Raw genomic sequence first — 11,979 nt, 5'->3', positions numbered from 1 at the left:
AAGACATCTCAACTTACAAAATACAGGCAGACTGAATGAATCCAAATAAAAATGTAATGAATTCATATGTCTTTCAAAATCTGACAGACGCAGCACACCACAAACCATAAGGAGCGGATGAGTAATTTACATGAGGCTTGTCCCTGTGGAAGAGATGGGAACCAGGCAAGTGGTCGAGAGGAAGCACAGAGTGCTCTGTCTTTGTGTAAGGAGTGAGGTCAGTCCCACACTGTGAGCAGTTCTGTTCCTCCACTAATTAATTACCAAATGCTTTACTGAAGCTGCGCTTCTGGCCTTTGTTCTGGGACTTGTTTCTGTTGCCACCTCCTGCTCACTGTCCCTGAAGCCCCTGCTTCCTCCTCGCCGTCCCCTGAAGCTCCTGCTTCCGTCCCGCTCTCCCTTGAAGCTCCCATATCCTCCCCGGGGGCCTTCCAGCTCGGGCTGCTCCGTGGCCACAGACAGCTGACAGCGCCATGAATCGTACCATTTCTCCTGTATTTCAGTGACTGCTGCAGCGGGAATATCAAAGCAAACACCCAGTTTTTCTTTGAGAAGCACCATTCCCTTTACTTTGGAATCAATATCCTCGCCCAGTTGCTCTTTAAGTTCTTTCCAGGCATAACTGATGTTTGGCATTTCAATTGAGCACCGCAAAATCATAGTCACAAAACCCGCATCTGAGTTGATGAGGGAGCGCTGGTCCACTGATGTGGCCCCTGAGATATGGGCCAGCGCCACTGCCAGGGCTTCCACGGCTCTCTTCTCCTCGGTGAGCTTCTCAGCAGACTGCTTGAAGTGGCTGATGGCAGTGGGAGGCACAGAATCCAAAAGCCTGATGGCATCTTTGCTGGAAGCTTTTATTATTTCTGTGGCTGAAGGGACACCTATTTGTTTAAATTTAATTCCCGCTTTTTATTCCACTTGTGCTGATATTCCTCCTTGTGCTGATAAAAGCAGATGCAAAAGCCTGTCCTTCCAGGTCTGCCCGTCCACCCAGAACGATGAATGTAGGACTCCACATCCTTTGGTGGACAGCTTTGTACAACCAAGTCAACCTCAGGGATGTCTAACTCACGTGCAGCAACATTGTTTGCCACCAAAGCACCAAAATCACCATTTCTAAAACCTCTCAGAGTGATTTCCCTTTGCTTCTGTGGAATGTCTCCATGTAATGACTGGGCATCCTGTTTTATAGACGAATTCTGTGACAGCTCCTGGGCTTCTTTTTTGGTCTCACAGAAGACAATTGTGTGCCCTTGATGACCACTATACACTTGGATCACATCTCCAATAACTGCTGCCCTCTGAGACCAGGGCACTTGATAGCCAGATGCTCCACAGTTATTGCTGTTTTCTGAGTTTTTTTACCAATCAGGTCCACCTGTTCATATGTAGATTTCATGTATTTCTTAGCAACATTAAATACCCAATGAGGGCATTTTGCATAAAAAAGCAATGTTTGGGGATTGTCTTCAGAATCTTTCTTGTATGTCACTTTTAAAATGTCTTCCACTTGATCAGCAAAACCCATATCCAACATCTGGACAACTTCATTGAGAACAACATGCTTAAGTTTGGAGAGATCGAGCTTGCCATTCTCTAGATGGTCTTTGATACAACCTGGCATCCCAACCAGGATATCAATCCCATTCCGCATGCGTTCAATTTGATTTCCATATGGAGTTCCACCGTAAAAACAAGCCACTGCCAGTTTTATTGTGATATCACTGAAGTCTTTGCTTACTTGATTTGCCAGCTCCCTTGTAGGTGCAAGAACCAATACCTGAGGAGGACAGCCCCTTTTCCTGTCTTGCAGTTCTCCCTGAAGTTTCTCAATCAAAGGGATAGCAAAGGAGAATGTCTTCCCAGTTCCTGTCTGCGCCTGTGCAATCAAGTCTCTCCCACTGTAGACATGGTGAAACGTCTTTGCTTGTACAGGGAACAGGATGGTCACCCCCCAGGCTTTGAGAAGCTTAATAGTCTCTTCAGATATAGGAAAATTAGAGAAAGCACCTTCCTTTTGCTCCACAGGTATTTCCTTCTCTGCCTCACTGCTGCTTTCTTCACTGGCAGCTCCATCGGCATTAGGGTCAGGTTCACAGTGCGGGAGGCCATTCTTCATCTTGGGACTCTTCTCTCCAATTTCTCCATTCACTTCCTTTTCTTTCTTCATCTTCTTGGGCTTAGGAGTGCCTATTTCTTCTGATAGCTCTTCACGTTTTATTACTTTTTTGGTTTTAGAAGAAGCAGTTTTCTTTCCAATGTTCTCCTTTTTCTTACTTTTGGCTTTAGGAGAGACATCTTCACCTTGAGATGGTTCCTCTTGCTTTTTCCCCTTTTTGGACTTAGGAGGATTCATGTCAACCTCAGATGGCTCTTTCTTCTTAGCTTTTTTAGCTTTAGGGGAAACCAATTCTTCCTTTTCTTCTGCTGATTCTTTGATTTTATTGGATATTGGCTTATGTTTTTTATCTTTCTTCTCATTTTGCTTTCACATATTCTCCACTTTTCCCATGGTTGTGGCTGATTCCAAACTGCCGTCGCTACGGAGTTTGCCTGGCATCACTCAGCACCAGATGTGGAGGCTGTCCGGTGTCCTCTCAGCATAATGTTTTCCAGATTCCTCCATCTAGTTGCAAATGACCGGGTTTCATTGTTTTTGACTGCTGTATAGTATGCTATAGAGTACATGTCCCATAATTTCTTTATCCAGTCTACTGTTGATGGGCATTTGGGTTGGTTCCAGGTCTTAGCTATTATGAATTGAGCTGCAATAAACATTAATGTGCAGATGGTTTTTTTGTTTGCCAATTTAATTTCCTTTGGGTAAATTCCAAGGAGTGGGATGGCTGGGTTGTATGGTAGGGTTATATTCAGGTTTCTGAGGAATCTCCAGACTGATTTCCATAGTGGCTTAATCAATTTGCATTCCCAGAAACAGTGGGTTAGTGTCCCCTTTTCCTCACATACTGTCCAGCATCTGTTGTTGGTAGATTTCTGAATGTGAGCCATTCTCACCGGGCAAAGGTGAAAGCTCATTGTGGTTTTGATTTGCATTTCCCTGATGGCTAGTGATCCTGAACATTTTTTCATGTGTCTGTTGGCCATTTGGATTTCCTCTTTGGAAAGATGTCTGTTGAGGTCTTTGGCCCATCTCTTAAGTGGGTTGTTTGTTTTGATGTTGTGGAGTTTCTTGATTTCCTTGTGGATTCTGGTTATTAATCTTTTATCTGTTGCATAGTTTGCAAATATTTCTTCCCATTCTGTCGGTTTCCTATTCACTTTCCTGACTGTTTCTTTTGCAGTACAGAAATTTCTCAATTTGATGCAATCCCAATAGTTAATTTTGGCTTTGACTGCCTGTGCTCCTGGGGTATTTTCCAAGAAGTCTTTGCCAGTACCTATATCTTGCAGGGTTTCTCCAATGCTCTCTAATAATTTGATTGTGTCGGGTCATAGATTTAAGTCTTTAATCCATGTTGAGTGGATTTTTGTGTAAGGTGAAAGGTAGGGATCTTGCTTCATGATTAGGCATGTGGAAATTCAGTTTTCCCAGCACCATTTATTGAATAGACTGTCCTTGCTCCAGGGATTGGTTTTGGATCCTTGATCAAATATAAGTTGGCTGTAGATGTTTGGATTGATTTCTGGTGTTTCTATTCTGTTCCATTGGTCTATCCATCCGTTTCTGTACCAGTACCATGCTGTTTTGATAACAACTGCCCTGTAGTATGTCCTGAAATCTGGTATTGTGATACCTCCGGCTTTGTTTTTGTTGTACAGGATTGCTTTGGCTATTTGAGGTCTTCTGTGTCTCCATATGAATTTCAGCATCATTTTTTCCAGATCTGAGAAGAATGCCTTTAGTATTTTGATTGGTATTGCATTGAATGTATAAATTGCTTTTGGGAGGATGGACATTTTGATGATATTGATTCTTCCAATCCATGAGCATGGAAGATTTTTCCATTTTTTGGTATCCTCTTCTATTTCTTTCTTTAAGGTTTTGTAATTTTCATCGTAGACTGTTGCTAGAACAGTGCTATTCAAACCACCTGTAGGAAAGGAAATGCATTTTGCCCACCACATTGTGGATTGGTATTTTGTAAAATAAAGTAAAATGTAAATTACTACAAACATGAAATTCTGAAAGGACATAAAACATATAATCCTGCTTTTTCATTTTAAATCAGATGCTCCTACAAAATGAATCATTCCTTCACATGATAATTATCATATCTGCAACCTTTATGTTTTGTTGAAGTCTTTGAATATTTAATACCTATACAGATTTAATATAATTTTATGGGCTATTTTTATATAACTACCTATATCTCCTGTCATTAGTATTTCTAACAAAGTACTCATTCCTTCTCACAGTAAAGATAGCACGTTGCTTTTCAATTCATATTTGCAGCACATTTGAATTTTTTGTTCTTTGACATTCTACCTACCACCTATATGTATCTGTAATATCTTAGTTTAAGTCAGTATTTGCCCAGTGGAATGGAGGCCATCTTACTTGGGTTTTACATTGTGAGGTCATCAGCTTCCTTAAAGTTCTATAAGTTGTCCTGGGAACATCCAAGTGCACAGTTTCTCAGAGAGACCTTAGACTGGGGTAATCATTCACCACTTCCAGGTAATATATTTCGTACATTTTATGGATATTTATGGGACTCTCAAATTCCCTTTAATTGTGAAATCTAAAGAAGTTGAAGCCTTCTGGTGCCATTGACTTTGATTTTTTCTTGAATCTTTATTTACCTTTTTAATGTGTTGTAATAGTCTATCACCAACTTTTCATATGTCTTTTATCAATCTATTATATCTGCCACTAGATTATTCATTGATACTTAATCACAATATATTTCATTTCAGAAAACATCCATTTTTATGTTACATCTTTCAAATTACTATTACCTGTGTTTTTAATATCCTAATCTAAGTTTATACTTCCATTGTGAACCTGTGAACAAATTAAATTTTGAGTATGAGATCATAAATGATTATGTTCATATATTTTGAGACATCTTTGCATTCCTGATAATTCACAGTATCCATGTAATGAATTTTAAAGCCATCTTTTCTTGTTTTCTTTTTTAAAGATTTGTTTACTTATTTGCAGAGAGAGGAGAGACAGAGATCTCTCTGTCAGCTCATCTGTTGACATACTCTACAAATTGCTGCAATAGCTGGATGGGCCAGCAGTTTCTTCCCATCATTTACATTAGTCCAGTGGGCCAATCACTTGGTGTATCTTCCAGTGCTTTTCTCAAGCCATTAATAGGGAGCTGGGTCAGAAGTGAAGCATCAAGGATAGAAACTAGCACCAATCTGGGATTCCTGCTTCACAGAGGGAAGATTTACCTGCTGTACCATGATGCTGGCTCCCATGAAACATATTTTTAACTTATCTGAATTTTATGGGACTCTATATTTACTATCAGCATATGAGAGTTGCAGTAGAATGGGTACAGACATTGACTTCTTTGAACGTTCACTGCTAACTTATTTGATCTTTGACTTCCCTTTTTTATTTTTTTTCACCCATTTTCTTTTTTAGGGTAATTGTAGTCATATAGTTTCCAGCCAAATACTTATATCTACTTGTTGTTCTACTATTATTTCTCTCAAATGATTGTTTCTTACAGTAATTTGATTTCATAGCATCTCTATCTTTATTTAATTTTTTTTGTTCTTGTAACTATCATCTGTGTATATATATTTTTAAAAGATTTATTTATTTATTTGAAAGTCAGAGTTACACAGAAAAGGAGAGACAGAGAGAGAGGTCTTCCATCCATTAGTTCACTCCCCACTTGGCTGCAACTTCCAGAGCTGTGCTGATTCAAAGCCAAGAGCCAGGAGCTGCTTCTGGGTCTCCCATGCATGTGCGGGGGCCCAAGGACTTGGGCCATCTTCTACTACTTACCCAGGCCATATCAGAGAGCTAGATTGGAACTGGAGCAACCGGAACTCGAACCGGCACCATGTGGGATGCTGGCATTGCAAGCGGTGGCTTTATCAGCTTTGCTACAGCACTGCACCACCTATATATCTTTAGTAAGCTATCTCTGCAAATCCTACAACTGTGTAGCTTATGCTATCTTGCTCAGTGTTTTAATTATGAGGTTATTAACTACCACAAAATTGTATAAGTTGCTCTTGGCACTTTCATGTATAATTTTCAGAGCCATTTTAGGAGAATCTTATCAATACCCCATTCAAGGTATCAGAATCCTGGTAACTGTGAATGTTCATGGAACTGTAACATTGCCTTTAATTCTTTTTTTTGGAAATGTTAGTAGGTTGGTTCTAAACAGTGATGTCTTCCTGGTGTTTTTATTCTGGCATTTGGTGTTTTCTTTGATTTACATCTCATAAAAAAACTTTATTTTTCTTTTTACATTAATTATAACAGTATAATTTTAAAAATACTTTATTTATTTGAAAGAGTTACAACGTGACATGGAGACAGAGAGGGATAGTGAGAGTGAGAGAGAGAGAGAGAGAGAGAGAGAGAGAGAGAGAGAGAGAAAGATAGAGGAGAGAGATTTTCCATCCTGATTCACTCTTTTAATGCCTGTAATGGCCAGGCTTAGCCAGACTGAATCCATAGGCCTGAAGACTTTTCTAGGTCTCCCATATGGATGCAGGGGCCAAGGAATTGATCCAGCATCTATTGCTTTCCCAGCAGGGAATGCTGGATCAGAATTGGAGCAACCAGGACTTGAACTCTTACCCATATGGGATGCCTGCACAGCAGTGACTACTCACTCTGTCACAATGCCCCCCCCCAATAGTCTAGTTTTCAACTGCTTTTTATCTTTTTGTCATTCTATCATTGCTACTAAAAACTGTTCATTTTTTCATAGAAATCATAATATATTTTATTTCATAACATCTTTTTTATTTGCTTTTGCATTTGAGTTCATAGCTAACACCTATATATCTCTTTAACTTTGTGCTTTAAGCCAGCCTTAGCACTGTGAATGCCTGGTCATCCTGGTTGGCCTTTTCATGAGATCATCAACTCAACCCAAATACTACACTTTTTTGCTGACAGCCAACATGGACACATTTTTCAGAGGCATCCTAGATTCATCTGATAATTTTGATAATTCATTTTTTCAGATAACAAAGTTTTATCTTTTCTGATTATTTGAGATTCTTATGTTCAGTTTTTGAAAGTCTCAATAGAATAGTTCTAGATACATATTTCCTTTAGAATAATTGTGCTTAAAAAAGAAAGAGATTATTGTGGTAATCACATGACCTTTAATTTATCTTTCCTGAGATATATTTTTTTGTCTTTCCTTTTTCAATGTACTTCTATTGATCTATTTAGAGTAATGTGTCATATCTCCTTTTTGTACAGTGGTACAACTATAATTACTCATTACTTCTCAGAGTAATGGCAAATGAATTTTATTTCATTTTAAATTTTTATTACTATAAAGATAGTAATTTTGATGCAGTTTATAAATATAACTTGAGGAATACAACCACATTTTCTTCCACCTCGCCATCTCCCCTGCTTTTTTCCATTTTTTCTTTTGTTTTTGCAATAAGATTAAAATGTCCTTTACAATCACAGGCTTAATGGACCACTAAAAATAAAGTTCAACAAGTAAATAGAAAAACCATTATTCCACAGAAAAAAGAGAAGCAATATAAACAATGATTATATCATGATGTCAATTTCATTTTTATGCATTGTGGGTTTTTGTATTCTATATTAGATAACATATAAAGGAAATACATAATGTCTTTTTTGTCAGTGGGTTATTTCACTATGCATAATCATCTCCAGGTGCATCCATTATGTTTTTTTTTAAATTTTTATTTAATAATTTAAAAAATTTTATTTAATAAAGATAGATTTCGAAAGTACAACTTTGGGTTATAGTGGTTTTTGCCCCCATAATTTCCCTCCTACCTGCAAACCATCCCACCTCCTACTCCCTCTCCCATCCCATTCTTCATTAAAATATATTTTTAATTATCTTAATATACAGAAGATCAACTTCACTTATACTAAGTAATGATTTCATCAGATTGTACCCACACAAATACACAAAGTGTAAAGTATTGTTTGAATACTAGTTTTAACATTAATTTGTATATATAATACATTAAGGACAGAGATCCTACATTGGGAGAAAGTGCACAGTGACTCCTATTGTTGATTTAACCATTGACACTCTTATTAGGATGTCAGTAATCACCGGAGGCTCTTGTCATGAGCTGCCAAGGCTATGGAAGACTCTTGAGTTCACAATCTCTGACCTTATTTAGACAAGACCATAATCAGAATAGAAGTTCTCCCCTCCCTTCAGAGAAAGGTACCTCATTCTGTGATGGACTGTTCTTTCTACTGGGATCTCACTCAGAGAGATCTTTCATTTAGGTCATTTTTTGTCACAGTGTCTTTGCTTTCTATGCCTGAGAAACTCACATGGGCTTTTTAGCCAGATCCTAATGACTTAAGGACTGATTCTGAGGTCAGAGAGCTGTTTCAGGTATTTGCCATTCTATGAGTCTGCTGTGTATCCCACTTCCCATGTTGGGTCATTCTTTCCTTTTCAATTCTATCAATTATTATTAGCAGACACTGGTGTTATTTATATGATCCCTTTGACATTAATCCTATCTTTATGATCAATTATGAACTTAAACTGATCATTTCAATCAGTAAGATGGGATTGATACCTGCCAACGTAATGAAATTTGGAGTCCCATAGCACGTTTCTAGCTCTACCATTAGGGTAAGTCAGAGTGAGCATGTGCCAAACTGCACATTCTCCTCCATCATTTATTCTCACTCTTATTTTTAACAGGATCAATTTTCAGTTAAATGTACACAACTAAAAATAATTATGTGTTAATTAAAGAGTTCAACCAATGGTATGAAGTAGAACAAAAAGTACTGAAAAGAATAAAATAGTAAGCTGTTCCTCAACAGTCAGGACAAGTGCTAATCAAGTCATTGCTTCTCATAGTGTCATTTTCACTTCTACAGGTTTTCTTTTAGGTGCCCTTTTTAAACTTTTATTTAGTAAATATAAATTTCCAAAGTACAGCTTATGAATTACAATGGCTTTTTCCCCCACATAACTTCGCTCCCACCTGCAACCCTCCCATCTCCTGCTTCTTCTCCCATTCCACTCACATCAAGATTAATTTTTCAATTATCTTTATATACAGAAGATCAATTTAGTATATATTAGGTAAAGATTTCATCAGTTTGCACCCACACAGAACATAAAGTCTAAAATACTATTTGAGTACTAGTTATAGCATTAATTCACATTGGACAACACATTAAGGACAGAGATCCTACATGAGGAGTAAGTGCACAGTGACTCACTGCTGTTGTTGACTTAACAAATTGACACTCTTGTTTATGGCACCAGTAATCTCCCTGGGCTCTAGTCATGAGTTGTCAAGGCTATGGAAGCCTTTTGAGTTCGCCGACTTCAATCTTATTTAGACAAGGACATAGTCAAAGTGGAAGTTCTCTCCTCCCTTCAGAGAAAGTTACCTCCTTCTTTGATGGCCCATTCTTTCGACTGGGATCTCACTCACAGAGACATTCATTTAGGTCTCTTTTTTTTTTCCAGAGTGTCTTGGCTTTCCATACCTAAAATACTCTCATGGGCTCTTCAGCCAGATACGAATGCCTTAAGGGCTGATTCTGAGACCAGAGTGCTGTTTAGGACATCTGCCATTCTATGAGTCTGCTGTGTCTCCCACTTCCCACGTTGGATAATTCTCTCCCTTTTTTTAGTCTATCAGTATTCGCAGACACTAGTCTTGTTTGTGTGATCCCTTTGACTCGGCTCTTAGATCTATCAGAGTGATCAATTGTGAACTGAAGATGATCACTTGGACTAGTGAGATGGCATTGGTACATGCCACTTTGATGGGATTGTATTAGAATCCTCTGGCACATTTCTAACTCTACCATTTGGGGCAAGTCAGCTTGAGCATGTCCCAAATTGTACATCTCCTCCCTCTCTTATTCCCACTCTTATATTTAACAGGGATCACTTTTCAGTTAAAATTTAAACACCTAAGAATAATTGTGTGTTAATTGCAGAGTTCAACCAATAGTATTAAGTAGAACAAAAAAAATACTAAAAGGGATAAATTGTACATCAACAGTCAGGACAAGGGCTGATCAAGTTACCATGTCTCATAGTGTCCATTTCACTTCAACAGGTTTCCTTTTTGATGCTCGGTTAGTTGTCACTGATCAGGGAGAACATATGATATTTGTCCCTTTGGGACTGGCTTATTTCACTCGGCATGATGTTTTCCAGATCCTCCATTTTGTTGCAAATGACCGGGTTTCATTGTTTTTGACTGCTGTATAGTATGCTATAGAGTATATGTCCCATAATTTCTTTATCCAGTCTACTGTTGATGGGCATTTGGGTTGGTTCCAGGTCTTAGCTATTGTGAATTGAGCTGCAATAAACATTAATGTGCAGATGGCTTTTTTGTTTGCCAACTTAATTTCCTTTGGGTAAATTCCAAGGAGTGGGATGGCTGGGTTGTATGGTAGGGTTATATTCAGGTTTCTGAGGAATCTCCAGACTGACTTCCATAGTGGCTTAATCAATTTGCATTCCCAGAAACAGTGGGTTAGTGTCCCCTTTTCCTCACATACTGTCCAGCATCTGTTGTTGGAAGATTTCTGAATGTGAGCCATTCTCACCGGGGAGAGGTGAAAGCTCATTGTGGTTTTGATTTGCATTTCCCTGATGGCTAGTGATCCTGAACAGTTTTTCATGTGCCTGTTGGGCATTTGAATTTCCTCTTTTGAAAAATGCCTATTGAGGTCCTTGGCCCATCTCTCAAGTGGGTTGTTTGTTCTGTTGTTGTGGAGTTTCTTGATCTCTTTGTAGATTCTGGTTATTAATCCTTTATCTGTTGCATAGTTTGCAAATGTTTCTTCCCATTCTGTCGGTTGCCTCTTCACTTTCCTGACTGTTTCTTTTGCAGTACAGAAATTTCTCAATTTGATGCAATCGCAATAGTTAATTTTGGCTTTGACTGCCTGCACCTCCAGGGTCTTTTCCAGGAAGTCTTTGCCGGTGCCAATATCTTGCAGGGTCAAAATATATTTTGATGTCATAAAACATTGTGATAAGCTATCATTCTTATGGCTTAATCAATTGTGATGCAAAAACCCTTCAGATATCATAACCAATTAAAATGTGATAAATCATGATAAAAGTCTGCCATTGTGATTTCATCATCACTGTGAAATCGCTCAAAGAACTGTGGCATCATAGACACACTACTGAGTCATGATAATCAATTGTTATGCCATAAACTGTAATTATGATGTTATAGTAAATTGTGGTGTCATAAACAGCATATGATGTAATAAACCAATATTTTGTGACATAAAAGGCCACTGTGGTGTTTAAAGTTGTATTGTCAGGTAATGATCAATTATGATATCATAAAATTCCTTTTGATTTATAATCACCTGGGATATCATAAACCGCCAGTGATAAACCTATCACTGTGATAACATAATCAATTGTGAATTCATAAAATCTTTATGATATAATAAATTTATCATTGGACATCATACTTAATTATATCATAAACAACCAGTGTATATCGTAATCAATTGTCAGTCATAAAGCAGCATTATGATGTAATAATCAATTGTGTCACGAAACCTTTATGCTGCCATACAAATATTTTGATCTCCATAAACTGTACTTTGGAAATTTATATTTACTAAATAAAAGTTTAAGAAAAAACAAAAAAATAAATAAAATAGTGTGTATATATGTAATAATAAAAATGAATTAATGAAATTTTACTAACAGTGAACAATTATTAACAGAGATCATTATTCATTTAAATTTGAATGCCTGAGAATAATTGTGTGTTAATTACAGAGATTGTAATCCATAAACAGTACTTTGGAAATTTATATTTACTAAATAA

General features: G+C 37.6%; 1 pseudogene; it reads right to left on the bottom strand.

Moving 5' to 3' along the window:
- Positions 1-211: 211 nt before the first annotated feature.
- Positions 212-2,563, bottom strand: LOC133764825 (nucleolar RNA helicase 2-like; annotated as a pseudogene).
- Between the last annotated feature and the right edge of the window lie 9,416 nt (positions 2,564-11,979).

The sequence above is a fragment of the Lepus europaeus genome, chromosome 7, assembly GCF_033115175.1.
Source record: "Lepus europaeus isolate LE1 chromosome 7, mLepTim1.pri, whole genome shotgun sequence".
NCBI lineage: Eukaryota > Metazoa > Chordata > Mammalia > Lagomorpha > Leporidae > Lepus > Lepus europaeus.
This window is presented reverse-complemented; position numbering and strand designations above follow the sequence as displayed.